This window comes from Leiobunum rupestre, chromosome 4, assembly GCF_980474605.1.
Source record: "Leiobunum rupestre chromosome 4, qqLeiRupe1.1.hap1, whole genome shotgun sequence".
Lineage (NCBI taxonomy): Eukaryota > Metazoa > Arthropoda > Arachnida > Opiliones > Sclerosomatidae > Leiobunum > Leiobunum rupestre.
This window is the reverse complement of record NC_143387.1, coordinates 26,551,738-26,579,247: the sequence shown is the minus strand read 5'-3', so window position 1 is coordinate 26,579,247 and position 27,510 is coordinate 26,551,738. Positions and strand designations below refer to the sequence as shown.

Here is a 27,510-nt window from a genome sequence, read left to right as displayed (position 1 = left end):
AGCTAAGAACGCTTTCAAAATATCTCTACCGTAAAACAATGTCTTTGTATAACAGATTCTCGAAAAAAAATTGCCGAATCAATATAAGCAATGTAAGCGGGTATTCTACGTAAGAAAATTTTTAATATCAATGGGTCAGAATTCAAAGTAGCTTATACGATCCGCGAAAGTACGTACTGTCAAAAGTCTATAATTTAAAGTATGGTATTTCCTATTTTTCACCTGCTAACCGATTTATTATTATTATTATTATTATTATTAATTTTTAACGTTATTCTATTAAGTCTTTGACTAGAAAATGATAACAAAATGAAATACTTAGACTAAAACATGTTTTTAAAGGGAAACGGTCAAGCTTTAACCAGTTAGATAGCCTTATAGCCCATTAAAAACTAAAATTAATGGCGAAAACCGCTTCAAAAAATACTAAGTGGTTAATTTTTAATAAAATAAAGAAATTTCGGGAAATCGAAAAGCGCGCGTCCGCCGTGACACCTGGTGAGAAGTCGGTGAGACAGAAAAACAACGTAAAAACGAGCGCTGCTGAAGACGCAAAAAAATTGTTTTGAACGCGTGGCGCGTTCCAGTTATATGAGACCTAAGCCTAAATTGCGCGATTTTAAAAGTTAGGATAGTTCGCAAATCGCTCGTACGGGGTTAGGGGCGCTGGTGGCAGCCCCTAAGATGGCGGCGAAAATTCAAACCCAAACACCTGGCGTTATTTTTCGTTTCAACTTTTTGGGCCAAAAGCTATTTTTTCAAGACAAAAAAGGTACGTGTTAGTATATTGAACGTCTTGATCAATGATGAATTTCCTGGAACATTTTATCAAGTTAGCTAAGACCAAAACAATTTATGCTTGGACGTAAGCATTGATTTGGGAATAGTAGAACTATATAGAGTTACATGTCGGGGTATGGAGACCGAGGTTTGACGGAACGAATAGTTCTTTTTATAAACTAACGTGGCCTTCTTGTTGAAATGTTGCTCTTACGTCACAGTCTCTTACTTTGACAAGCCTACGAGCGCGCGCTACAGTCGCGAGGAATATAGCTTTTTCTAGAGCGCGTGCAAATCGCTCGTGCGAGGAATACACTAATAAAGCCGCGTCTTGTGACGTAAGAGCAACATTTTAACAAGTTGGGCAAGACCACTTTTTATTTTATAAAATCAACTATTCGTAACTTTTATCATTAGACAGTGGCGCCATCTATTTATATTATTACGGCAGTTCCACGTGGTCCGTGTTCTGATTTGTTTTTAAATATAATTCCTACTCTATGATTTGATAAACACCGAACGCGTGAAGAACCGTACCACAGCTATTATCAAAATAACTTTTACATGAGTGTAAAATTAATGAAATAACAAAGTCATATAGGATTTGGTAATGATACCAGGTAAGATTTTTTCGAGTTTACTGTGGAAGGCGAGATTTTAGCAAATATTTTTGTACCGCGATCATCAGATTCGATCAACTCCTTTAGTTATTAGTGCATTATTGACCCATAGCAGAATCTCTAGGATTCGAGCTTCCTTTGGCCCCTCGACATCCCCCTTCCCCTTGAGATGCATAGGTCCCTGCCATTGATGGGCATCTAGGATTTCAGCTTCTTTGGGCCTATCGAAATCCCACTCCCCTGGTAATTAGGGCCCCTGCTATTGATGAACCCCTAAGCTCCGAGCTTCTTTGGGCTTTTCGACATCCCTCTCCCTCTTGAGATGAATGGGCCCCCGCTATTGATGGCCCCAGGGCTTACGGCTTCTTTTGGGCCCCTCTACATCCACTCCCCCTTTTGATGAATGGGCCCCTGCAATTGATGGACCCCAAAGCTTCCAGCTTCTTTTGGGCCCTTCGACATCCCCCCCCTTTTGATGAATGGGCCCCTGCAATTGATGGACCCCAAAGCTTCCAGCTTCTTTTGGGCCCTTCGACATCCCCCCCCCCTTTTGATGAATGGGCCCCTGCAATTGATGAACCCCTAAGCTTTGAGCTTCTTTGGGCTTTTCGACATCCCTCTCCCTCTTGAGATGAATGGGCCCCCGCTATTGATGGCCCCAGGGCTTACGGCTTCTTTTGGGCCCCTCTACATCCCCTCCCCCTTTTGATGAATGGGCCCCTGCAATTGATGGACCCCAAAGCTTCCAGCATCTTTAGGGCCCTTCGACATCCCCCCCTTTTGATGAATGGGCCCCTGCAATTGATGGACCCCAAAGCTTCCAGCTTCTTTTGGGCCCTTCGACATCCCCCCCCCTTTTGATGAATGGGCCCCTGCAATTGATGAACCCCTAAGCTTTGAGCTTCTTTGGGCTTTTCGACATCCCTCTCCCTCTTGAGATGAATGGGCCTCCGCTATTGATGGCCCCAGGGCTTCCAGCTTCTTTTGGGCCCTTCGACATCCCCCCCCTTTTGATGAATGGGCCCCTGCTATTGATGGACCCCGAGGCTTCCAGCTTCTTTTGGGCCCCTCGACATCCCCTCCCCCTTTTGATGAATGGGCCCCTGCAATTGATGGACCCCAAAGCTTCCAGCTTCTTTTGGGCCCTTCGACATCCCCCCCTTTTGATGAATGGGCCCCTGCAATTGATGGACCCCGAAGCTTCCAGCTTCTTTTGGGCCCCTCGACATCCCCCCCCCTTTTGATGAATGGGCCCCTGCAATTGATGGACCCCGAGGCTTCCAGCTTCTTTTGGGCCCCTCGACATCCCCTCCCCCTTTTGATGAATGGGCCCCTGCAATTGATGGACCCCGAGGCTTCCAGCTTCTTTTGGGCCCCTCGACATCCCCTCCCCCTTTTGATGAATGGGCCCCTGCAATTGATGGACCCCAAAGCTTCCAGCTTCTTTTGGGCCCTTCGACATCCCCCCCTTTTGATGAATGGGCCCCTGCAATTGATGGACCCCGAGGCTTCCAGCTTCTTTTGGGCCCCTCGACATCCCCTCCCCCTTTTGATGAATGGGCCCCTGCAATTGATGGACCCCGAGGCTTCCAGCTTCTTTTGGGCCCCTCGACATCCCCTCCCCCTTTTGATGAATGGGCCCCTGCAATTGATGGACCCCGAGGCTTCCAGCTTCTTTTGGGCCCCTCGACATCCCCTCCCCCTTTTGATGAATGGGCCCCTGCAATTGATGGACCCCGAGGCTTCCAGCTTCTTTTGGGCCACTCGACATCCCCCCCCCCCTTTTGATGAATGGGCCCCTGCAATTGATGGACCCCGAGGCTTCCAGCTTCTTTTGGGCCCCTCGACATCCCCTCCCCCTTTTGATGAATGGGCCCCTGCAATTGATGGACCCCAAAGCTTCCAGCTTCTTTTGAGCCCTTCGACATCCCCCCCTTTTGATGAATGGGCCCCTGCAATTGATGGACCCCGAAGCTTCCAGCTTCTTTTGGGCCCCTCGACATCCCCCCCCTTTTGATGAATGGGCCCCTGCAATTGATGGACCCCGAGGCTTCCAGCTTCTTTTGGGCCCCTCGACATCCCCTCCCCCTTTTGATGAATGGGCCCCTGCAATTGATGGACCCCGAGGCTTCCAGCTTCTTTTGGGCCCCTCGACATCCCCTCCCCCTTTTGATGAATGGGCCCCTGCAATTGATGGACCCCAAAGCTTCCAGCTTCTTTTGGGCCCTTCGACATCCCCCCCTTTTGATGAATGGGCCCCTGCAATTGATGGACCCCGAAGCTTCCAGCTTCTTTTGGGCCCCTCGACATCCCCCCCCCCTTTTGATGAATGGGCCCCTGCAATTGATGGACCCCGAGGCTTCCAGCTTCTTTTGGGCCCCTCGACATCCCCTCCCCCTTTTGATGAATGGGCCCCTGCAATTGATGGACCCCGAGGCTTCCAGCTTCTTTTGGGCCCCTCGACATCCCCTCCCCCTTTTGATGAATGGGCCCCTGCAATTGATGGACCCCGAGGCTTCTAGCTTCTTTTGGGCCCCTCGACATCCCCTCCCCCTTTTGATGAATGGGCCCCTGCAATTGATGGACCCCGAGGCTTCCAGCTTCTTTTGGGCCCCTCGACATCCCCCCCCCTTTTGATGAATGGGCCCCTGCAATTGATGGACCCCGAGGCTTCCAGCTTCTTTTGGGCCCCTCGACATCCCCTCCCCCTTTTGATGAATGGGCCCCTGCAATTGATGGACCCCGAGGCTTCCAGCTTCTTTTGGGCCCCTCGACATCCCCTCCCCCTTTTGATGAATGGGCCCCTGCAATTGATGGACCCCAAAGCTTCCAGCTTCTTTTGGGCCCTTCGACATCCCCCCCTTTTGATGAATGGGCCCCTGCAATTGATGGACCCCGAAGCTTCCAGCTTCTTTTGGGCCCCTCGACATCCCCTCCCCCTTTTGATGAATGGGCCCCTGCAATTGATGGACCCCGAGGCTTCCAGCTTCTTTTGGGCCTCTCAACATCCCTCTCCCCCTTTTGACTCATAGGTCCCTGCTTTTGGTTGGTGGGCCCCTAGGCTTCAGCCTAGTCAACCTTATGGATAATACAGCACTGCCAGTTATACTATTCCCAAATCAATGGTCGTAAGTTAGCCAAATCGTTGAAACTTTTTTAATCGGTTTTCATTTTTCAACTTCGAATCTCTCTCGGCAAATCGGTCTCTTTATTTTCTTGCTTTGACGGCTTTATAATATATTAAAGACTTATGGTTTTTTATCTAAGTTGAGGGGGCCCAAATAGCTTTCGCAAAATTTGGGAACGTGTGTTTATCGGAGCGGGACGGATGTGCACGCTCGCATAGGTCGCTCTCTCGTTGATCTGTTTGGGCCCGAAATCTCAAAAAACAAGTTCTTTGAAAAGCGCCGTTTTTCGTCCGAATGCGCTCTGTCTGGTTTGCGTTCTTTCGGATATGGCCCCCGAGCTATTTATTATTGTCATTTTCAGAAGCCTTTTTCTCTCTTGTCTATTTTTATATAAAACAATATAAAATTTAGCCACTTTAATAAAGGCATTCAAAGTCGCTAGATGACTTGGGCCTAAGGTGGTGCCTTGGGTATTAAGTTAAATGGAACCACGGCTATGGACTGCATTGCAAAGGATGATAAAATTAGCGAAAAAGTCCATTATGAAAAGGGATATAAAAGCTAAACTCTAAACAAATTTGAAGAAATTTAAAACCTTACAAATAGCTCGTATAGATAGAGTGAAAAACTGAATTAAATCAAATCAAATAGCCATAAATTCCAACGGTAGACGGGTTTCGTCCTATTTGGGACTCGTCAGTACCGTGCGGGAAATATGGCTAGCGACTATTGCTCAAGGTCATTAACTAAAGCGCTTGCCTTTCGGTCGGCCAGATTTCCAGATAACATGCGGGGGGGGGGGGGGGGACTAGCTCTATGCCTGGTACAAATGACCTTGACGGACTCTCTCTCTCTATTTCGAAGTGATTGATGCACGGGGAAACCAAAATTCTACAGGGGAAGGCAACGCTTTACTCGTCCTCTAAAATTTACAGTCCGTGATTGCACCGAAAAGAAAAACTAAGCCTAAACATTGGGTTTTAGCCTAGCTGATTATTATTATTGATTATTGTTATTCCAACTAATATTTACATCTTTTATTTTAAACGTGAAATTTCATTAAACAATTTTAATTCGGTCAAGATTAGTGTTTTAACTTAATAATAAACACTGTTAGAGGATGTCCTAATTAGAAAGATTGAAAATTTAATCATGGTTTAATCATTTTTAATCGTTAATCGTGATTTAATCCTTTTTAATCGGTAATCGTGATTTAATTATTTTTAATCGGTTATCGTGGTTTAATCATTTTTAATCTTTAATCTGGATGTAATAATTTTTATCTTTAATCGTGATTTAATCATTTTTAATCTTTAATCGTGATGTAATCCTTTTTAATCTTTAATCGTGATTTTATCATTTTCAATATTTAATCGTGATTTAATCACTTTTAATCTTTATTCACGATTTTATCATTTTTAATCTTCATGAAAGCCAAAGTAACAGATTTGATCTCAAATCAAATTTAATAATATTTTAATAAGTAGCAAGATTGGCTGATTTGATCAATTTGATTCAAGTCATTTTAAAGGTCTAGGTTTTTTTCTGCCTGTCCCCCTTTAAATTAACTCGGTGGAGCACAAATACCCTGGTGGTAGGCCAACCGCTGAACATGTTGGCCTAATTTAAAGGGGGACAGGCAGAAGAAAACCTAGACCTTTAAGCCTTCTAAAAAAATCCTTAATTTAAATAATGAAATGAAAATCAATTATTGGAGTTCTTCTCTGTAGTTAATGATAATATTTTTAATTTTAATTTGTTTGGTTTATGTAAATTTAACAGATTGGGGTAGTGTGTTCGTTTTGGTTTGATTTTACGGTCTAATTCACGACCGAAACCTATCGCTCCGCCCTCTTTTGGTCGAAAATTCAATAAGTAGCTTTTATGGTACATAATTACACGTGTTAGCCGGTTATGATGGATGCATTAGAAGCTATATTTTTAGAGTTTTTCGTTTCTTCCTGGGTTACACAGAACTATTATGACGTTCAGAGTTAAGTATTTTTCTCTATTTGACAATAGCAGACGCTACATCGGCCGAACCTGGCGCCGCAGCGCCACCTAGACTCGTTTCGGTCGAGAATAGATTTTTCACCGTTCTCCACTTTTCTTTTGGGTTACAGCGCCATGTCAAAGGGAACTAAAGTTAAACTACCTTAACGAAAATGTGGTATCAAAATTTGTATCAAATGTTGATATATCTTAATTGAGAGAAATTGGATAAAAAGTTTTACAAATCAAACGGAGCTCCAATTATGATTTGATCCAAATTGGATCCAATGTTGATATAAATTATTTGAGCTACATTTGATTTAACGGGCCCTACGGGGATCATATTATTACTTGATCCAATGTTGAAATATATTATTTGATCCACATTGGATGAAATAGAGATCCAGTAATCACTTGATCAAGTTTTTATCCCATGTTGATGTAAATTATTTGATCCACAATGGATGAAATAGGGATCCAGTAATCACTTGATCAAGTTTTGATCCAATGTTGATGTAAATAATTTGATCCACAATGGATGAAATAGGGATCCAGTAATCACTTGATCAAGTTTTGATCCCTTGTTGATGTAAATTATTTGATCCACAATGGATGAAATAGGGATCCAATATTAACTTGATTAAGTTTTGATCCCATGTTGATGTAAATTATTTGATCCACAATTGATGAAATAGGGATCCAGTAATCACTTGATCAAGTTTTGATCCAATGTTGATGTAAATTATTTGATCCACAATTGATGAAATAGGGATCCAATATTAACTTGATTAAGTTTTGATCCCATGTTGATGTAAATTATTTGGTCCACAATGGATGAAATAGGGATCCAGTAATCACTTGATCAAGTTTTGATCCAATGTTGATGTAAATTATTTGATCCACAATGGATGAAATAGGGATCCAGTAATCACTTGATCAAGTTTTGATCCAATGTTGATGTAAATTATTTGATCCACAATGGATGAAATAGGGATCCAGTAATCACTTGATAAAGTTTTGATCCCATGTTGATGTAAAATATTTGATCCACAATGGATGAAATAGGGATCCAGTAATCACTTGATAAAGTTTTGATCCCATGTTGATGTAAAATATTTGATCCACAATGGATGAAATAGGGATCCAGTAATCACTTGATCAAGTTTTGATCCAATGTTGATGTAAATTATTTGATCCACAATGGATGAAATAGGGATCCAATATTAACTTGATTAAGTTTTGATCCCATGTTGATGTAAATTATTTGATCCACAATGGATGAAATAGGGATCCAGTAATCACTTGATCAAGTTTTGATCCAATGTTGATGTAAATTATTTGATCCACAATGGATGAAATAGGGATCCAGTAATCACTTAATCAAGTTTTGATCCAATGTTGATGTAAATTATTTGATCCACAATGGATGAAATAGGGATCCAGTAATCACTTGATAAAGTTTTGATCCCATGTTGATGTAAAATATTTGATCCACAATGGATGAAATAGGGATCCAGTAATCACTTGATCAAGTTTTGATCCCATGTTGATGTAAATTATTTGATCCACAATGGATGAAATAGGGATCCAATATTAACTTGATTAAGTTTTGATCCCATGTTGATGTAAATTATTTGATCCACAATGGATGAAATAGGGATCCAGTAATCACTTGATCAAGTTTTGATCCAATGTTGATGTAAATTATTTGATCCACAATGGATGAAATAGGGATCCAGTAATCACTTAATCAAGTTTTGATCCAATGTTGATGTAAATTATTTGATCCACAATGGATGAAATAGGGATCCAGTAATCACTTGATAAAGTTTTGATCCCATGTTGATGTAAAATATTTGATCCACAATGGATGAAATAGGGATCCAGTAATCACTTGATCAAGTTTTGATCCCATGTTGATGTAAATTATTTGATCCACAATGGATGAAATAGGGATCCAATATTAACTTGATTAAGTTTTGATCCCATGTTGATGTAAATTATTTGATCCACAATGGATGAAATAGGGATCCAGTAATCACTTGATCAAGTTTTAATCCAATGTCTATAAACATTTGAGTAAAGTAATAAAAATACGTAAGATGAACTGAAATTATGGAATAGTAAATCCAAGGCATTGATAAGGTAAAAGGCTGGTTATATTAATTTTATAATTTTTAAGTTTAGAAACAATCTTTAACTGATTCGCACGTTAACCTTTGTCACGGGTATTGCTTACAGAAATCACTATTAATAAGATTTTTGAATTTATTTGAATCTGAATTATCAAGATTAGGTGTATGATTTACAACTCAACTTCCGCTAATTGGATCAAATAAGGATCAAACTTTGATCCAATTTTGATAAATTGGTGGAAATTATATCAAACAAGCCAAATTAAGGCAAAATTCTTAATTTTACAAAAACTTTTTTTTTTCATTATCTGACAAATATTCGAAATTGAAAATTTGTTTTGTGTTATTGAATAGCCCCAATGGTGATATGATTATTCTCAGTCACACTGGTATGTAACCATACGCGGAGGTATTCCTTGGTTTAAATGAAACTTCTAATCGAATGATAAAAAAGTTGGGAGTATTTCGTGGATTCTTGTAAAATTGGCAGTGTTTTAAATAAGTTTCAGGAGAAGGATAAAGTTTTGATTAGGTTTTGATCCAACAAGGACAAATTATGAAAACTCTAATAAAAAATAAGTAGAACAAAAGTACGTATATTAAGGCCTAGGATTATAATTACTTTATTAATAAATTTAATATTGAGCCACGCCAGGTTTTATTCAAAAATTATTGAAATTTTTTTGTTCATTAGGATTTAATTGAAATTAAATATTTTGTATCGAAAGTTCGTAAAATCCTTATTAACTTAAGTGTATTTATAATTAAAAATAAATAATGTAATAAAAAATGTTCATGTCTTCTTTGATCATAATTTTTTATCCTTTCTGGATATGATTTGATCCAATCTTGATCAAAATTATTTTATCCTTTCTGGATATGATTTGATCCAATCTTGATCAAAATTATTTTATCCAAAAATATTTTATATGGCTTGATCCAATCTCCAAAATTTTATCAAGTGATTTTCGTAATTGTAGATTCCATGGCAAGTTTCTCTAAATTTCATTGGTCCCAACTCGCAATCAAACTGACTTAAAGTGGGTTTTAAGGCTAAAGATAATTGTTATTATTTACTAAGATATGATAGCGTGTTTAAGTGTGCACTATTATATAAATCGTAGCACCGTGTTTCAAAGAGCTAATGTTTTAATTTTAAAACTCGAGTTGCGAAGGGAAGTTTTAAATGGACTTACAGGAATTATTTCTAGTAAATGTTCAAAAAATTCTGGATATCCACTAATTTTTTGTGTTGAACGTTTTGGACCCTAAAACTAATTTTTCCCACGTGCTAACATTACTAAGGGTTATCGAACACCAGTTAAAAACTTGCGTGACTACGCAGCATAAATATTTTGTCAAAAAACGTTATCCGTGAAACACTGTAAGTAGTATAAATGGGTTAAAACCGCAACAAATAACTTTCCTGTTGCGTAAATTATTTTGTAACTAAAGAAGTGTTAAAATGGCGTGAAATTGTTTTTGAACAACTAAAATAATTCGTTTTGTTGACTTTTACACAACGTCAACACTTTAAATTTTCCCCACGGCTTCATTAATTATACAGCCAGTAAGAACATCAGAGTGTGAAAAGATACATCAGAATATAGGTGTAACCATAAGTTTATAATATTGTTCCATAAGTCTGTCACTTTGGGGAATATTCTACTGACAAGGAGAGTACTGGAGGTGTTTATTGCCGATTATGTTCAAAGTCGGGCGTAATGTAGACCTATATGGGATATGAAATTTCCCAAAAGTAGACGTTGCATTACCCATTCGATTTGTCATGGCAACCGAAAATGTTTTCGACCACCTAAAACCAAAAAATCTCCATTTAAAAAAGCACGGGATTTTCTCGGCTATGAAATTGTTTTACAAAATTTAAAATCACGAAATGGGTAATTTGGACCACATTTAGGTAAATTTCATCAAGTTTGCGTAAATTGGAACATTTTTGGGGTAAAATTGTAACAATGTTTAGGTAAAATAAGGAATAAATCTTATTTTTGTTTTAAGTAGTCAAAAACATTTTCGGTTGCCATGGCAAATCGAATGGGTAGTGCAACGTCTCCTTTTGGGAAATTTCATATCTCATATAGGTCTACATTACGCCCGACTTTGAACAAAATCGGCAATAAACACCTCCAGTACTCCCCTTTGTGAGAGCTAGTAATGAAGTGACGTCATAACCAGAAGAAAATATCCCCCTAGCGAGGCGATGTCAAAGGCTACTCGTGACGCGTTCGCAAGCGGACGCAAAACTGCGACGAAGCCCGTAATGCAATCTGTCTTGCGAATAGCTCTCAGTAAAATTTTTGCGTGTGAAGAATAGGAAGTGTCACACTTACAAAACAATGTTATACACTTATGGTGTAACTCAAAGGAAATAAGCTCTCCTTTTTATCATCCCGGGTTTGCTCTCAAATAAAAGACAAACAAGCGGCTTTAAAAACTTGTTAATCATTCTGAAATAACAGACGGGATGAGCTCTTGCCAAAAATGTCGCCAGCTCCGCGCAAATGACACGTTTAACCCGAGATAAACTCCGTAATTAAGAAGAATACAAGCGTGGAAAGAGCCGGAGAGAAGGGTGGCAGCTTCTCTTGAGCTTTGATGTCGCACCGGCCAGAATTTGGCTGCGGGAAAACATGGCCTCGCAAATACCAGGCGCGGGACTTGTCAAGACTCGAGAATGGATACGCGCGCTTTTTTGTAGTATTTTTGGGTGCCATTATAAGGGATTAAATGGAATGACTGTTGATATATTAGTTCAGTGTTTTGGTTTAGATAATTTAGAAAGAATATTATTGTTTTGGGTTGTTTTTAAAAATGTATAGGCTCTATAGGATTTGCTCCCGATGCGTACCTGTAGTATATACAAGTGGGGATTTATTTCTACTCACAAGGAGACAACCCGAAGTGTAACCTACCGATTTTGTTCAAACTCGGGGGATTGGTAGACCTTCGTGTAACTTGAAAAATCCTAAGGGGAATTTATTCCATGGGCAGCCGTTTTGCCATGGGAATAAAAAATGTTTTTGACAACAAAAAATTAAATTTTACCCATTGAAAATAACATAGGATTCTGAACGATTACTAGCCCCCTCCCCCTAGGAAAATCTAAATTGATCAACTTTTGATATATTTGATAAAAATGGGCGAAAATGAACCAAAATGGCTAAAATTAATAGATAAAAATGGGTAAAATTTTAATTTTTAAAAGGCAATGACCAAATTTTACAAAAAATCTCATTATAGATTTAAATAAAATATTTTATTGACCAAATTGATCAAAATAAATAATTTTTTTCAATATATATAAATATATTGTGCTTTTTCATTTTTGATCGAAACTACTGCTTTTGATCAAATTGGTATAAATTTATTCAATTTTATAAATTTTGAAAAAAAATGTTTTTCTATTTTGGCATTTTCAAATTTTCAAATTTCTTCAAATTTTTCATAGGGGTGGCCCTAGGAATCGGTGACTATCGGTCAGAATCCGATGTTATTTTCAATGGGTAAATTTTTATTTTTGTTGTCAAAAATATTGTACGTTGCCATGGTAAAACGGTTGCCCATGGAATAAAATCCACCGAGTTTAGACAAAATCGGTAGGTTACACTTCGGGATGTCTTCTTGTCAGTGGCGTAGGAACAGGGTGGTACATGGGTACAATGTCCCCCCCCTCCCCCCTTAAAATTGGAAAGGTTGTTAAATTGGTCCGAAAGTCTGTTGAAGATGAAGGCGCCAAATTCAAAATCCAAGATGTATCCCCTTAATCCAAAACGTTCCTACGCGCCGGTTTCTAGAGGTCGGGGATGGTTAACTTTTATTCAATAGATAAAGCTCCCAAAATTATTCGTAAAACGTTTTGATCAAGTAATTTATATTTCTGTAATATCCGATTAATTTTTAAATAAATTTGTAAAATTAAACGGAAAACGACGTTTTTTTCGATAAAAAGCTCAAATTTGACGAATAATACATGTTTTTTAATCGTTTTCCGGTAAATTTCTTTGTTTACATTTTTTTCCCGAAAAAAATCAATTTAAACATGGATAATGATTAACCGTCCCCGACCTCTACAGATGGCGCTACTGTAGGGAAAACTACTCTGTTGGGACGGAGGTACACTAGCAAATCGACACAGGTCACTGAAGATACGAGCTAATTTCATTATTACCTTTTACAGCTACGATAGGGCTGTAGCGAGAGTTAAACTTTGGGTTGTCAGAGAGAGTTTTTTAGAACAATAACTTAATTTTCAAAACTTAATTTTTGGAACTACCAAATTAATGACTTCACGAATGAAACGTTTTTGGTAGTTCTGAATTTTAGAACTACCCAATACGGCAGGACTACCCACTAAAATACAGGGCCGCCTTATCCATAAGGCAGACTAGGCAAAGTGCCTAGGGCCTACGAAAATTTTAGGAGACATTAGTGCCTACGAAGGTCCGAAAAGTCGGTGAATGAGAGATTTTGGCCTAAGGCATGCGGAAAGGTTAAAACGGCCCTGCCACGATGCCCGGGGATTGTCTCATCATAAAAGTCTAAATAAATAAATTCTTACTAAAAACAAACGTAATGTATCATCATAAGTGTATAATATTGTTACATAAGTGTGAAACTTCTTATTCTTCACATGCAAAGGTTTTACTGAGAGCTATTCACAAGACAGACTGCATTACAGGCTTCGTCGCCGTTTCGCGCCTGCTTAGCCTTTGATAGAACCTCGGTAGGGGGAGATTTTCTTCTTGTGATGACGTCACTTCGTTAATAGCTCTCAGTAAAATATTCCAAAGTGACAAACTTATGGAAAAATATTATAGAGATATGGTATTATGTAAAATCGTCAATGGTTTTCAGCCTTTATTTTCCGCGGAAGCCTTCGCTATCAGAATCAAAATGAGCGGAACCCTTGAAATTTTAGGAATTCAATAATATCCCGGGGGTCAGAGGGAAAAACTCCCACGTTTAAAAAAACAATTTTTGAAATCCAAAGAACCCCAGATTTCAATCATATGATTTCTTTTAATATAAAGAAATAAGTTATTATTTATAATAATAATAATAATAATATTTATAATTATTTATAAACAAAACTGTATAATTATCAATTTATTAATCAAAACATCGATTTATGAAGTAGAATAGACTAGATTAGCTAGATCATAATTTTTTATTTATTTTAAATTTTTTATATATTTTTTTGAAATTTTTCCGCGGTACGTAGGTTGAAAACCACTGTTCTAGGTTATACTTATTTATAAAAATGGAAAATTTACAATTTAAAACACACTATATTTAAGTAAATTAGGCCCAAGCAAATTAAATTAAATTACAATTTTTAGAAATTTATTTGAGGTCATTATTGTATTAAATCATTTAGCAGTTCTATTTAGAGTCTTTGTTTGAAACGTGAACTTCAGAATACAAAGTTAGCTCAAGGAATTGTCTGCAAGAGCACTATGAAAGCGTAAATGTTCCAGTTGAAACGTCGAAGGTCCGACCAGATGAAACCTAAATTTTTAGTATATTGGTAATGAGGTTTTTGGAATGTTTTTGTAATAAGAGGATGTGATAAACAGCACCATGAACTTAGGAACTCTTTCTTCCTAACAAAGCTCCAAAATTTCTTCGTTTTAAAACAAATTTTAATTTCCACTCTTTTGTTATTCAAATCCAGAATTTGAGTCCGCCATGTACAGTTAAACTCGTCCAATAGTTTACCTCGAGCCAAAGAATCAAATAGGATAAGAGAGGCTGGGTTCACTTGTGGCACTGGGGGAGAACTTGGACTAACTCCTTTTGTGTTGAGTTATCTCCTTACTCGTTAAAAAGCCCCCCCCCTACGAGTTCTTCCATTACCCCTTTCTATTAAACCTTTTAGAAGTTAAAGAAGAAAGTATCGGGAGCTGTTGGCTCGCGTGGCATCCTCCAACGAAATTTAACCCGGCCACCTTAATTAATGGCATTAAAAGTAGGCAGTTGGCTTAATTGTAATCGAATTTACTAAAATTTATTTTCATTTTCCCAAATTTATTCGCATTTACCCAAATTTATTCGCATTTACCCAAATTTATTCGCAATTTCTTAAATGTATTCGAAATTACTAAAATGTATTCTCATTTTCCCAAATTTATTCGCAATTTCTTAAATGTATTCGAAATTACTAAAATTTATTCTCATTTTCCCAAATTTATTCGAATTTACTAAAATTTATTCGAATTTACTAAAATTTATTCGAATTTACTGAAATTTATTCGAATTTACTAAAATTTATTCGAATTTACTAAAATTTATTCTCATTTTCCCAAATTTATTCGAATTTTCCCAAATTTATTCGAATTTACTAAAATTTATTCGAATTTACTAAAATTTATTGGAATTTACTAAAAATTATTCTTATTTTCCCAAATTTATTCGAATTTACTAAACTTTATTCAAATTTACTAAAATGTATTCGAATTTACTCAATTTTTTTCGCATTTCAAAAATTTATTTGCATTTACCCAAATTTATTCGCATTTTCTTAAATATATTCGAAATTACTAAAATGTATTACAATTTTCCCAAATTTATTCGCAATTTCTTAAATGTATTCGAAATTACTAAAATTTATTCTCATTTTCCCAAATTTATTCGAATTTACTAAAATTTATTCGAATTTACTAAAATTTATTCGAATTTACTAAAATTTATTCGAATTTACTAAAATTTATTCGAATTTACTAAAATTTATTCGAATTTACTAAAATTTATTCGAATTTACTAAAATTTATTCGAATTTACTAAAATTTATTCGAATTTACTAAAATTTATTCTCATTTTCCCAAATTTATTCGAATTTTCCCAAATTTATTCGAATTTACTAAAATTTATTCGAATTTACTAAAATTTATTGGAATTTACTAAAAATTATTCTTATTTTCCCAAATTTATTCGAATTTACTAAACTTTATTCAAATTTACTAAAATGTATTCGAATTTACTCAATTTTTTTCGCATTTCAAAAATTTATTTGCATTTACCCAAATTTATTCGCATTTTCTTAAATATATTCGAAATTACTAAAATGTATTACAATTTTCCCAAATTTATTCGCAATTTCTTAAATGTATTCGAAATTACTAAAATTTATTCTCATTTTCCCAAATTTATTCGAATTTACTAAAATTTATTCGAATTTACTAAAATTTATTCGAATTTACTAAAATTTATTCGAATTTACTAAAATTTATTCGAATTTACTAAAATTTATTCGAATTTACTAAAATTTATTCGAATTTACTAAAATTTATTCGAATTTACTAAAATTTATTCGAATTTACTAAAATTTATTCTAATTTTCCCAAATTTATTCGCATTTCCCAAATTATTCGCTAAACTTACCAATTCTATCGCACTTAGCTCAAATTCCCCTACATTTACCCAAATTTATTCGCATTTACACAATTCTATTCGCATTTAGTCAATTTTAATTGTATTTACTAAAACTTCCCTACATTCACCCAATTACTTTTTACATTTACCCAATTTCGTTTCAATTAGCCCAATTTTTTAATTACACCAAAATTTTCCAAATACATTTTTCCTGGCCTTATTTTATTAGTATGCATCACATTTATCAAAACTTTCCTTAACATTTTCGTTTTTACTCAATGGTAGTCGTATTTAATATTTATTCAAAAATACTTTACCCAAAGTGACCCAAATTTGACCCATAATTCATAATTTAGTACATTTTAATGATTTATTGTAAAAACCAAATTTTTAAAAAAATTTACAGGAGGGACGCTTAAAACCGTGATTTTCCCATGTTTTATCCCGTGATTTTCCCATGTTAATCCCGTAAAGAAAATTGAGTTGTCCAAAACAATTTCGAAGGCCATGGCAAAACGGTTTCCTTGGGGGAATTTTCAAGTTACATGAAGGTCTACTAAATCCCGAAGTTTGTTAATAGGCAGTACGACAGCGTGGTTGAAATAGATAACCTTTATTGCAAAATAACTGTTGTGTAGTGTACAGGTTCATCGAAAAAAAATCCAAATTTAACTTTATAATATGCAAGTTATGATCTACTTAACACACCAGAGGGATTGGGTAGACTCAAATGTCTGTTTTTTAGTTTTTTCGAAAATATTTCCTTATTTACATAATAAATTTATTTAAATATAAGAATTTATATAACGGACGCTTTTGTGAACCAAATGCCATTTATTAAGATGCAGCTCTTTCAAAAGGTTTCAATCCAATTTCGGCTGGTAATACCGCAAAATAATGTTAAATAACCAGTATGGCTTTACGCATAAATTATTGACATTCAAATTCCCAAAATATTATCAATTCCCTCTTCATTTTAATTATGAAAAGTTAATTGGACTGCCATCATGCTTTGAGGTTTGTTCTGAATAGTTTAATTGAATACTAGCATTGGCACCACTAAAGTAGCAAATATAAATATTATTAAGGTAAAATTAAGGAAACCTATTCAGATTGAAAGAGCCCAATGTTTTCTTAATGACTGAAATATTTCATGATCTAATGATATTAATTTGGACCTAATTCCTTTTAGATCCAAACTTTCTAACTGCGCGGTGTTCCCTAAGGCACTACAAAGAACCTTAGCAATCGCAACTGGCGTCAAAGCATCATAGAATTAATTCTATTCATTTTCAATATTGAGTCTCATATAAAATCGTACGCTTTCTTAAATAAACACTAGGCCTAATCCAATTTTCATTTGAATAGTAATTTTCGGTTTGCTAAAAATCGTTTTGACAGTCCTTAAGCCACGTGTAAATCTAATTTGCCATTGAGAGTGAATTTTAAATCGACAGTTTAAAATTAAATAACGATATTTATTGCGTTGAATATTGTCTGAATAAATCGAAACTCTAGTCAGTTTTGAACCATTTTAATGCAGAATCTGCGAAATAAAAATCGTTGATTTTAAATTGTCAAATTGATGTACTGATTTCGTATTTATTAAAAATGTCTTTTTTTAAATGCATTGATCGGAATTGAAAATTTTCAAATTATCCTTTATGCATTGTATACAGCTTAAAATAAAAAATACTAACTTATGTTCTAGCCGATATACATTGTGTTTCAAAAGGTTATGGAAATATGTTAAGGAGTTGTAAAAGGTGATTGTAAAGGGTGAGTTGAGAAGTATGCCTGAGCTTCAAAGTGTGGCCTACTAGCCCCTGGAAATAGGCTGCAACAAGCACTAAACCAAGCAGCAGGGACTTTAAATACTGCTTAAGTTTAATTTTTTACGCTGGTTACCTTGATTTGTTTACAAAGTCCTTTTTTACCCTATCACAAGAACCCAAACCTTAATGCGCAAATTTCCCTGCTGCTTGGTTTTGCGCTTGTAGCAGCCTACTTCCAGGGGCTAATAGGCCACACTTTGAAGCTCTCTGGCGCTCTTTTAACTCATCAGAGGAAAATGGGGAAAAAACGGGCATACTTCTAAACTTAGCCCCTACGACTCCTTAAAATATTTGCATAACCTTTTGAAACACCCTGTATACAAATGAAATTTGTAAATTTAAAAGCAAACTCTACGAATTTTTAAATTTTGATATAGTACATGCAAGTTTAGTAAACTATACTTTTCATTGAAAATAAAGAAACACTCACGTTTAAAGCGTGTTTAAATCCATTTTGCAGAGGTGGTCAAAAATGAAGGTGTAGCTACTTTTCGTGCAGAAATAAGGCGTCGAAATAAAAGTCCGAATGCGGGACAGGAACACGAGACCACCGAGTTCGAGGGCAGCGAGAGAAAGTGACGCGAGCGGCAGCCTCTCCTTAGACTCGGGAGTCAAATGAGGGATTCTCGGAGACAGAATCGGGTCCTGCCTCTTACGATCCCCCTCCCTCGCGCTATCCGGCCGCCCCCCTCTGGCCAATAGCATCCCCGAAGCTAGAGAGAAGGGTCGGAGGTGGGAGAAAGGATCCATACTCATTGTAGCGTTACGGACGCCCCCTGCCGATTTTTCCCGGTATTAAGCCCCCTTTTTCCAATAGTTCCGATTTTCTCGGATAATCTGGGAAACGCGCTGCTCAGTTATGGCAGTTTGGCCAGAAGAAATAAGACCTTTATATATATTTTGGACTCTTTGGAGAATCGACAGAAATGACACCTATAGAAAGAACGTATTTAGGTCTAGCGAGCAAGTGTGATGTAGAGCTCAATTCTGAGCCACCACCTTCCGACGCATTGTAACCCGGCCACCTGAATTAAAGGCTTTAAAAGTCTCTCGATGACTTAGGCCTAAGGTGGTGCCTTGGGTATTAGCCTAGCTGATTATTATTATTATTATTAGTATTATTTTAGCCGACGGTGGAAATGAAACCAACGATTTTACAACCTTAAATTAATAATAATAAAATAAAAACCCCTGTAGCACAAAGAGTCGATTTAGGGTCGGGCTTTGGTCGAAAAGTCGCTTTTGGGTACTGGTCCAAATACCGACTGTAAAAGTCCTAAACGTTTTTGAGATAATTCTTCGTAAGTACGGTTTCGGTCGCTATTAAAGTCGGTATGGCGACCTAACATTTTGGACCACTTATCGAGTCAATAAGTCTTATCATTGGAACTATTTAGCATCCGAACGCCGACCTTACATTGTAATAGTTGTCGTTACTTGTAAAAGACATGACACATTTATAGCCCGACCAACGACCAACTTTCCCTGTAGCACAAAGAGTCGCTTTTGGGTCCTGGTCCAAATACCGACTCTAAAAATCCTAAACGTTTTTGAGATAATTCCGCGTTAGTATGTTTTTGATCACTTTTAAAGTCGGTATGGCGACCCAACATTTTGTACCACTTGCCGACTCAATAAGTCTTAAACGTTTTTGAGATAATTCCGCGTTAGTATGTTTTTGATCACTTTTAAAGTCGGTATGGCGACCCATCATTTTGTACCACTTGCCGACTCAATAAGTCTTAATCGTTTTTTAGATAATTCCGCGTTAGTATGTTTTTGGTCGTTTTTACACACAATCCTTAGGGATTTGTGTGTATTACGATCACGTACTGTGTAACCGCCGCCGCCGCCGCTGCCGTACACACGATTGCTCGCGGTACGTTAGTGGTACAAAGGCGATTGATATCTCAATCGATAGGCACTATTATAGCCTCGACGGGATTTTCGTAATTTTGGGATCGGAGCCCGAGAAGTTGGGCAAATGCCCAATTTACTATTTTTTGTGGTTTCGCTTTGTGTGGTTGATATTTTATTTAAAATTAAGTCCGATAACGTTAAAAAAAATATTTTTGGTAAGGTTAGGATTCAGCGGATATACAACTTCAGTTATATCAGTAAATATTAAATTTAAGTATAGTTTCCTGGTTAATTTACGGGACCCCAATTTTCGCGGTTTTATATTTTCGCCTAAAAGTCTACATAACGTTCTTTAATTTAAGTCCGATTTTCATGAGAGTTATATTTTTGAATAGCTGGGGTTTCCCTTAACCCTAGATTTGCAATTACGTTGCTTAATTTTAATTCTAAGTGAGGTTTTTTCGACAGCGTATGCGGACCCCCGCAACTTCCGACATGGTAAATCCGCGTGTCTATAGAGTTCTAAACGCCAGTTTCCCTCTCGCATTTTTCAAGGCCGTTCGCGCCGAGCTTTCAACGTGTTCCCAGAAGTAACAATAAGTGTGACCCCCAACGTTTTACGCACGTTTAACGCCCTTTTTACGCACGTCGTACGACAGGAAGTAGGTAAGTAAGATTTGATCAAAAATCACCAGTTTTGTTACTTCTAGGCCTATTCCAGCTTAGGTTGCAGCCGCGTTGGAAAAAGTTAATTTTAAGTGAGTTAATTAGCCATTTCGCGTCATACCTGAATTCTTTACGCGCTGAAGCTATATTCGCATTCCATTGAAAGCCTGCCTGCAATAACAATAACGTATGAACAGGCGCGTAAAATATAAGTGTGACCCTAAATATTTGTTATGCCCAGAAGTTAAGCATAAGTGTGCCACTAAATATTTTTTTTGACCAGCTGCCGTACACACGATTGCTCGCGGTACGTTAGTGGTACAAAGGCGATTGATATCTCAATCGGTAGGCACTATTATAGCCTCGACGGGATTTGCCCCCTTTAGTGTTTTTGGTCGATTGTCATATTTGAATTTCGTGCCAATTGATACAGGTGTCATCTAACTCGTTCGCGTTTCGCCACCTTATTTCCAAAACCAGTTAACTCGAAACGCTTGGTTTTTATACAAATTCATTTAAATGAACGTGTTCGCGTTTCGCCACCTTATTTCCAAAACCAGGTAACTCGAAAAACCTGGGACGGGATTTTCGTAATTTTTGGAGTCGGAGCCCTAGAAGTGGGGCATTTGCCCCCTTTAGTGTTTTTGGTCGATTGTCATATTTTAATTTCGTGCCAATTGATACAGGTGTCATCTAACTCGTTCGCGTTTCGCTACCTTATTTCCAAAACCAGGTAACTCGAAAAACTTGGTTTTTATAAAAATTAATTTAAATGAACGTGTTCGCGTTTCGCCACCTTATTTCCAGAACCAGGTAACTCGAAACGCTTGGTTTTTATACAAATTAATTTAAATGAACTTGTTCGCATTCCGCCACCTTATTTCCAAAACCAGTTAACTCGAAACGCTTGGTTTTTATACAAATTAATTTAAATGAACGTGTTCGCGTTTCGCCACCTTATTTCCAAAACCAGGTAACTCGGAAAACTTGGTTTTTATAAAAATTAATTTAAATGAACGTGTTCGCGTTTCGCCACCTTATTCCCAAAACCAGGTAACTTGAAAAACTTGGTTTTTATAAAAATAAATTTAAATGAACGTGTTCGCGTTTCGCCACCTTATTTCCAAAACCAGGTAACTTGGAAAACTTGCTTTTTATAAAAATTAATTTAAATTAACGTGTTCGGGTTTCGCCACCTTATTTCCAAAACCAGTTAACTCGAAACGCTTGGTTTTTATACAAATTAATTTAAATGAACTTGTTCGCGTTCCGCCACCTTATTTCCAAAACCAGGTAACTCGAATAATTCTTTTCCGATAACATTCCTCTTGGGTTTATTAAGTTAATACATCAGTGGGATTGTGTGTACTCAAATGTCCGTGACATCTTGTTAAAGTCGGTATGGCGACCCAACATTTTGTACCACTTGCCGACTCAATAAGTCTTAAACGTTTTTGAGATAATTACGCGTTAGTATGTTTTTGATCACTTTTAAAGTCGGTATGGCAACCCAACATTTTGTACCACTTGCCGACTCAATAAGTCTTAAACGTTTTTGAGATAATTCCGCGTATGTTTTAGGTCGTTTTTAAAGTCGGTATGGCGACCCAACATTTTGTACCACTTGCCGACTCAATAAGTCTTAAACGTTTTTGAGATAATTCCGCGTTAGTATGTTTTTGGTTGTTTTTAGTTCCACATCTATATGTATATATAGAGTGGGACTATTGATTTCGTTAGAATGTTGTGAAGTGTCGTCGTCGTCGTCGTCCACATTTGCAACATCTTCCATATCTTTTGAACGGGGTGACATAACCCCACCGTTTTTTCTAAGAATGCTTAATATGGCTGCCACTATCTGCACAACCAAGTTTCACGGGTTAAATTTAGTTAGCGGCGCTTTGCCAGCCCCTTCTATCCGACCCCCCTTAGCAGTCTTATTTTAAAAATACGCAGTCTTGTAATTTTGGATACGATTGACTTTTAAATTCCGTTTAAGTTTTAATCTATATAACCGCTATACCTCTACAATGTGCGCACGTTTCAGCTCTTTCGTGGAAATAGGGGGCGCAAAAGCCCCACTTTTCCGATTGTGGCCGTTGATTTACGCACGCTGATTATTACCCAACTGAGTAACTTAAAAATTTAATTTCTTTTTTAAATTACGTATTTACTTTAGCTCTAACGGTTTGCCAGGTTTCGGTGCCCTAGAAAAATTAGGGGCCCTTGGGCGCCGCATAAACCACATTCCCGCTGACGTTCGTTTTTGCCTTACGCAGAGTGCGTGATTTACGTATCGAAGCCGCGTATGGCCAGAAGTAAGAAATAAGTGTGACACTTGCTTATCGAAGCCGCGTATGGCCTCAAGTAACAAATAAGTGTGACACTTACTTATCGAAGCTGCGTATGGCCTCAAGTAACAAATAAGTGTGACACTTACTTATCGAAGCTGCGTATGGCCTCAAGTAACAAATAAGTGTGACACTTACTTATCGAAGCCACGTATGGCCTCAAGTAACAAATAAGTGTGACACTTACTTATCGAAGCCGCGTATGGCCTCAAATAACAAATAAGTTTGGCACTTACTTAACGGAGCCGTGTATGGACAACGCTATTCGGGTGCGATTTGAGATATAACTTTGAAACTGGATGTAGTTATTAGGATGGTCATTGCGGATATTTTACTAGACTTAATTTTAATTTAACCAAGGCTTAGCTTGTTTTGGACTAATTTTAACGCTATTCGGGTGCGATTTGAGATATAACTTTGAAACTGGATGTAGTTATTAGGATGGTCATTGCGGATATTTTAATAGACTTAATTTTAATTTAACCAAGGCTTAGCTTGTTTTGGCCTAATTTTAACGCTATTCGAGTGCGATTTGAGATATCACTTTGAAACTGGATGTAGTTATTAGGATGGGTATTGCGGATATTTTACTAGACTTAATTTTAATTTAACTAAGGCTTAGCTTGTTTTGGCCTAATTTTAACGCTATTCGGGTGCGATTTGAGATATAACTTTGAAACTGGATGTAGTTATTAGGATGGTCATTGCGGATATTTTAATAGACTTAATTTTAATTTAACCAAGGCTTAGCTTGTTTTGGCCTAATTTTAACGCTATTCGAGTGCGATTTGAGATATCACTTTGAAACTTGATGTAGGTATTAGGATAGGTATTGCGGATATTTTACCAGACTTAATTTTAAATTAACGAAGGCTTAGCATTTTTACGCAGTCTTGACTGGATTTGAGATACGGGGCTCAAACTTTTTATACATTTAAGAAGCTGAAGTCTGACCCTATGTTTAACTCTTTTAACGCGCGCCAAGGGTTAGTGAGCGTATGCGAATTTTCTTCGTAGTTCCTAGTGGATTTGAGATACGGAGCTCAAACTTACAATACAGATAAAGAAGCTTACGTCTGACGTAATGCTTAAACTTTTGACACGCGCCAAGGCTTAGAGAATAATTAATTCATTCATCCATGTGGAACTAATATTACGGCCTTGGCCGACTTGTTAAAGTTGGTATGGCGACAAAACATTTTGGACCACTTGAAGACTCAATAAGTCTTATCATTGGAACTATTTAGAGTCCGAACGCCGACCTTAAATAGCTGTCGTGAAAAAGGAGGGTCGGCCAACGGTCGACCGACCATGCGGCTCGACACTTTTTGTCGACGTCGGCCCGACCCTGAATTGCTACAGGGGAACAATCCCTAGAAGAAGATTCTTCATTTACTAGGATGTTGGATTATTATTTTGTTCCGTAAGTGTGTCTTTGAGAAATATTTTACTGGGAGCTGTTTGCAATAGTATTACATAAATCATCAGGTTGAAAAGGTTACATCCGTGATCTGAGACGCGAGAGCTAACAAACGCCAACGACAGGGACGTACCTTTGGAGGGGGGGACGGGGGGGGCTCCCCCCCCCCAAAGTTTTGTAGAGTTGGCAAATCGAGGTGGACTTGGCAAAATGAAAATTATGAAACATGTTAGTTAATTAAAAAAACTCCTAAATCGATAGTAAACAAATCATTTAGAATATCCCAGCAATTTACTTCTCTAAAGTCATTAACTATGTTTGAGATTTCTATGTAGTTGCTTCTCCTTATGTATAACTTACAAGACCTGATTTCTACGCTAGGCAGCTAGTGTGTCGGAACTTTAGTTCAGCCTTGTGGTAAAAGCTTTTTAAATAGTCATTTTTCCTACAGCACCTAATAAAATTGAAAGGCAGATAGACAGGTGATAGAGAATATCGGTTGTTCGTTATTATTTCAGTGTTCATTTTCTACGTTAATTTTGGCAATCTGTATAAAATTTATAAAAATAGTTTTAATTTCTATAGGATATGTTACAGTTTTTTTTACTTAGGGAAAATTAGGTAAGTCGTGAATATTATAGTGATATTCTTTAGGAAAGTGAAAATTTCACAAGCCAATATTCCCAAAGTTGCGTTGGATAAAGATAACGTGTGATCATATGGTGTGATACAGTGTCGGTTGTTCTTACGTTAATATTTCAGTAATAAGTGTTTGAATTGTTTATGTTATATTTCGGTATGAATAATTCCAGTTATTCAAAAGCAGTTCAGTTAAACAACAACTAGTATTCGTCAGGATGATATGTATCTATTTTTTAGTACAGCGGGATACATGACGAGAAAATAGTAAGCGGGTTTGATGGGATTTTTAAATTGCTGTAACATCGTTCAATCTCTGTTTTCTTCTTCGTGTATCTCACTTTATATATAAAGAGAGTACGCAAATGCTTATTGAATTGGGAATAGTCCCGCTAGAATGACATAGGCGCGTTCGGTAGTCGTGGTTTCGCGAAACAAATTCTGAAATTTCCAGTCGGCGCACTCAGCCGTCAACTCTATAATTATTAGGGTGGCGCCATCTATAACTTTCAAAGTACATTAGTACCATTAATTCAATTGTATGGTATATAGTTCCCGCCGCTAACAGCGGATGGCGCCACCGATTATAATTTTAATGAAACATTTAAATCAGTGTTGGGCCCAAACCGATATGAAATCGGTATCGGTCACCGATATCGCGATTTCCCGATTAATCGGTTCGCGTCTAAAATACCGATTTTACCCGATTATAAAAAAAACCTTCCGATACCGATTTTACCCGATTTTTTTCCGATTATTTATGGCGCCACTAACCTTGACCATTTGAAGTTCAAACTTCAGTTGCGGCATGGAGAAATGGCGGTGGAGAGGAAGAGACGCCATTGAAACATGAAATCGGTATCGGTATCGGAATCGGTTAAATTACGATATCAGCCAACCCTAATTTAAATTGAAATCTACCGTAACAATCCAAACTTAGACGACTTGACAAACTTTGGTTTTTACTTGGCAAATTTCACTTACCTCCCCCCCCCCCCCAACGTACTCTCTTCGGTACGCCTCTGGCCAACGATGCCCTCAATAGATATATCACGTCATAAGAAGATAAATTGTCACACTTACGGAAAATATTATTCACTTATGCGTGTAAATTCTGCTCACTATCGACCTAAAAGCTACCAGAACTTCATCTATCTTTAGTAAAATGTTTAATTAAAATTTATATTTTATTTATTTAAATATTATTTTAATTATAACTTCACCGTGCTTTAAACTTTATCTAGTTACAAAACTACACTTAAACTATTTTAACTTTATATTTTAACTCGCTTAATTCAATTAAAAATGAAATTCACTAAAAAATTATATTATGAATATCTAAAAACCCCCAAAAAAAACGTTCAAAACGGAGTACTATAACAGACTAGCGATGTTTGATATTTAAGGTACGCGGCAACATTTCAACAGCTGTAACGTTCGCGAAGCTATCGCCATCTAGTTGGAGAATTTAACTACAGTTTTCTAACCGTAATTGGGAAAATTACAAAAACTATTCTAAAATTATAAGAAAATTATTTGTGTCTAAGATTATTAATTAATAATTTTTTTTTTTACTTATTTAGGTATCCATCATTTACCGAACTCACCTGCCGTATTTAAAGATATTGATGAATTATTAAATGGTAATCATTTTTTATATGACAACTCAATTCCCTTTTTTTCAAAGTAACTTGGCCTAATAAAAAAATATTTCAAAATATTAATTTTGTCAACTTCATTTCGTTTTGCCAACTGAAGACAAAAAACTAGAGTCGCTTTTACATATTCCCGAATAAACGTAAGAAATGTCTTTCTAGTCACATTTAATGTTTTCTCGCTTGGTTCGGCGCGTTTAATTATTTCTTTCTGACCTTTTTCTTGGAGATTTTAATGGTTTAATGTGGCGATTAAGATAATTCGCGTAATTTAATCCGGGGAAACATTAATTTTAATTTATATTTTCGGTTTCAATTCCTGTGACTTCTAAATAGTTAATTGAGCAAAATTAATTTTGCTAATTGTAAAGAACGAATGTTAATTGGATAAATTAATTTCGAAATATAATTTTCCATGTTCTCGTTCACTTAATTAAGCAAAATATTATTTGATTTAAATTAATGAGTAATTTCGGAATTGGCCAGAAAATTAAACAATTATAACTATTTTTTCATTCCATCTGATGTATAAATTATTACATAGGAATTAAAATTAATTTAATCTAAATATACCAAAAAAATATCTTTAGCTCGAAGAAAAACCACCTATATACACAAAGATAAACGAAAGTACTCTGTAACTTAAAACATTTTGTAATCCTTTTTTTTTCCAAAGAATGCATTATGTAAAATGGGGCTTAAGCTTAAACTACTCCCTCGAAACTACTGTTAATGCTTTTAGGGTATTTTAAAAACCACCTACCAGTTGAAGGATATACAGGTAAACCTAATCGATCCATGTCAAATGGGTAAGCCCGAATCGATTTATAGCCCACTGACTAAAATTTGATGGATTACTAGTTGGGTTGAGTGACGTTTTTGTGTGGTATTTTGCTCAGAAATCTGGTAACGTCCCAGGCCTTTCTTTGTGGGATTGGCAATGATTTACAATCAATTTGATTAGTTGTCGAAAGGAAGTCGGAAGTCTGTTTGGAAATTCTTGTTTCGGTCTTTGGATTGCCTTGAACAAAAAAAAC

The 27,510-nt window shown here is 36.7% G+C and overlaps 1 protein-coding gene across 1 annotated transcript in view; it reads right to left on the bottom strand.

The window, feature by feature from the left end:
- LOC149947309 (uncharacterized) overlaps positions 1 to 18,420 on the bottom strand; it is a 112,606-nt gene extending 94,186 nt beyond the window's left edge. Inside the window, exon 1 of the mRNA XM_090170874.1 lies at positions 18,313 to 18,420. The gene's annotated coding sequence lies outside the window, so the exon portion shown is untranslated. The remainder of the gene's footprint in view (positions 1 to 18,312) is intronic.
- Positions 18,421 to 27,510: the final 9,090 nt, after the last annotated feature.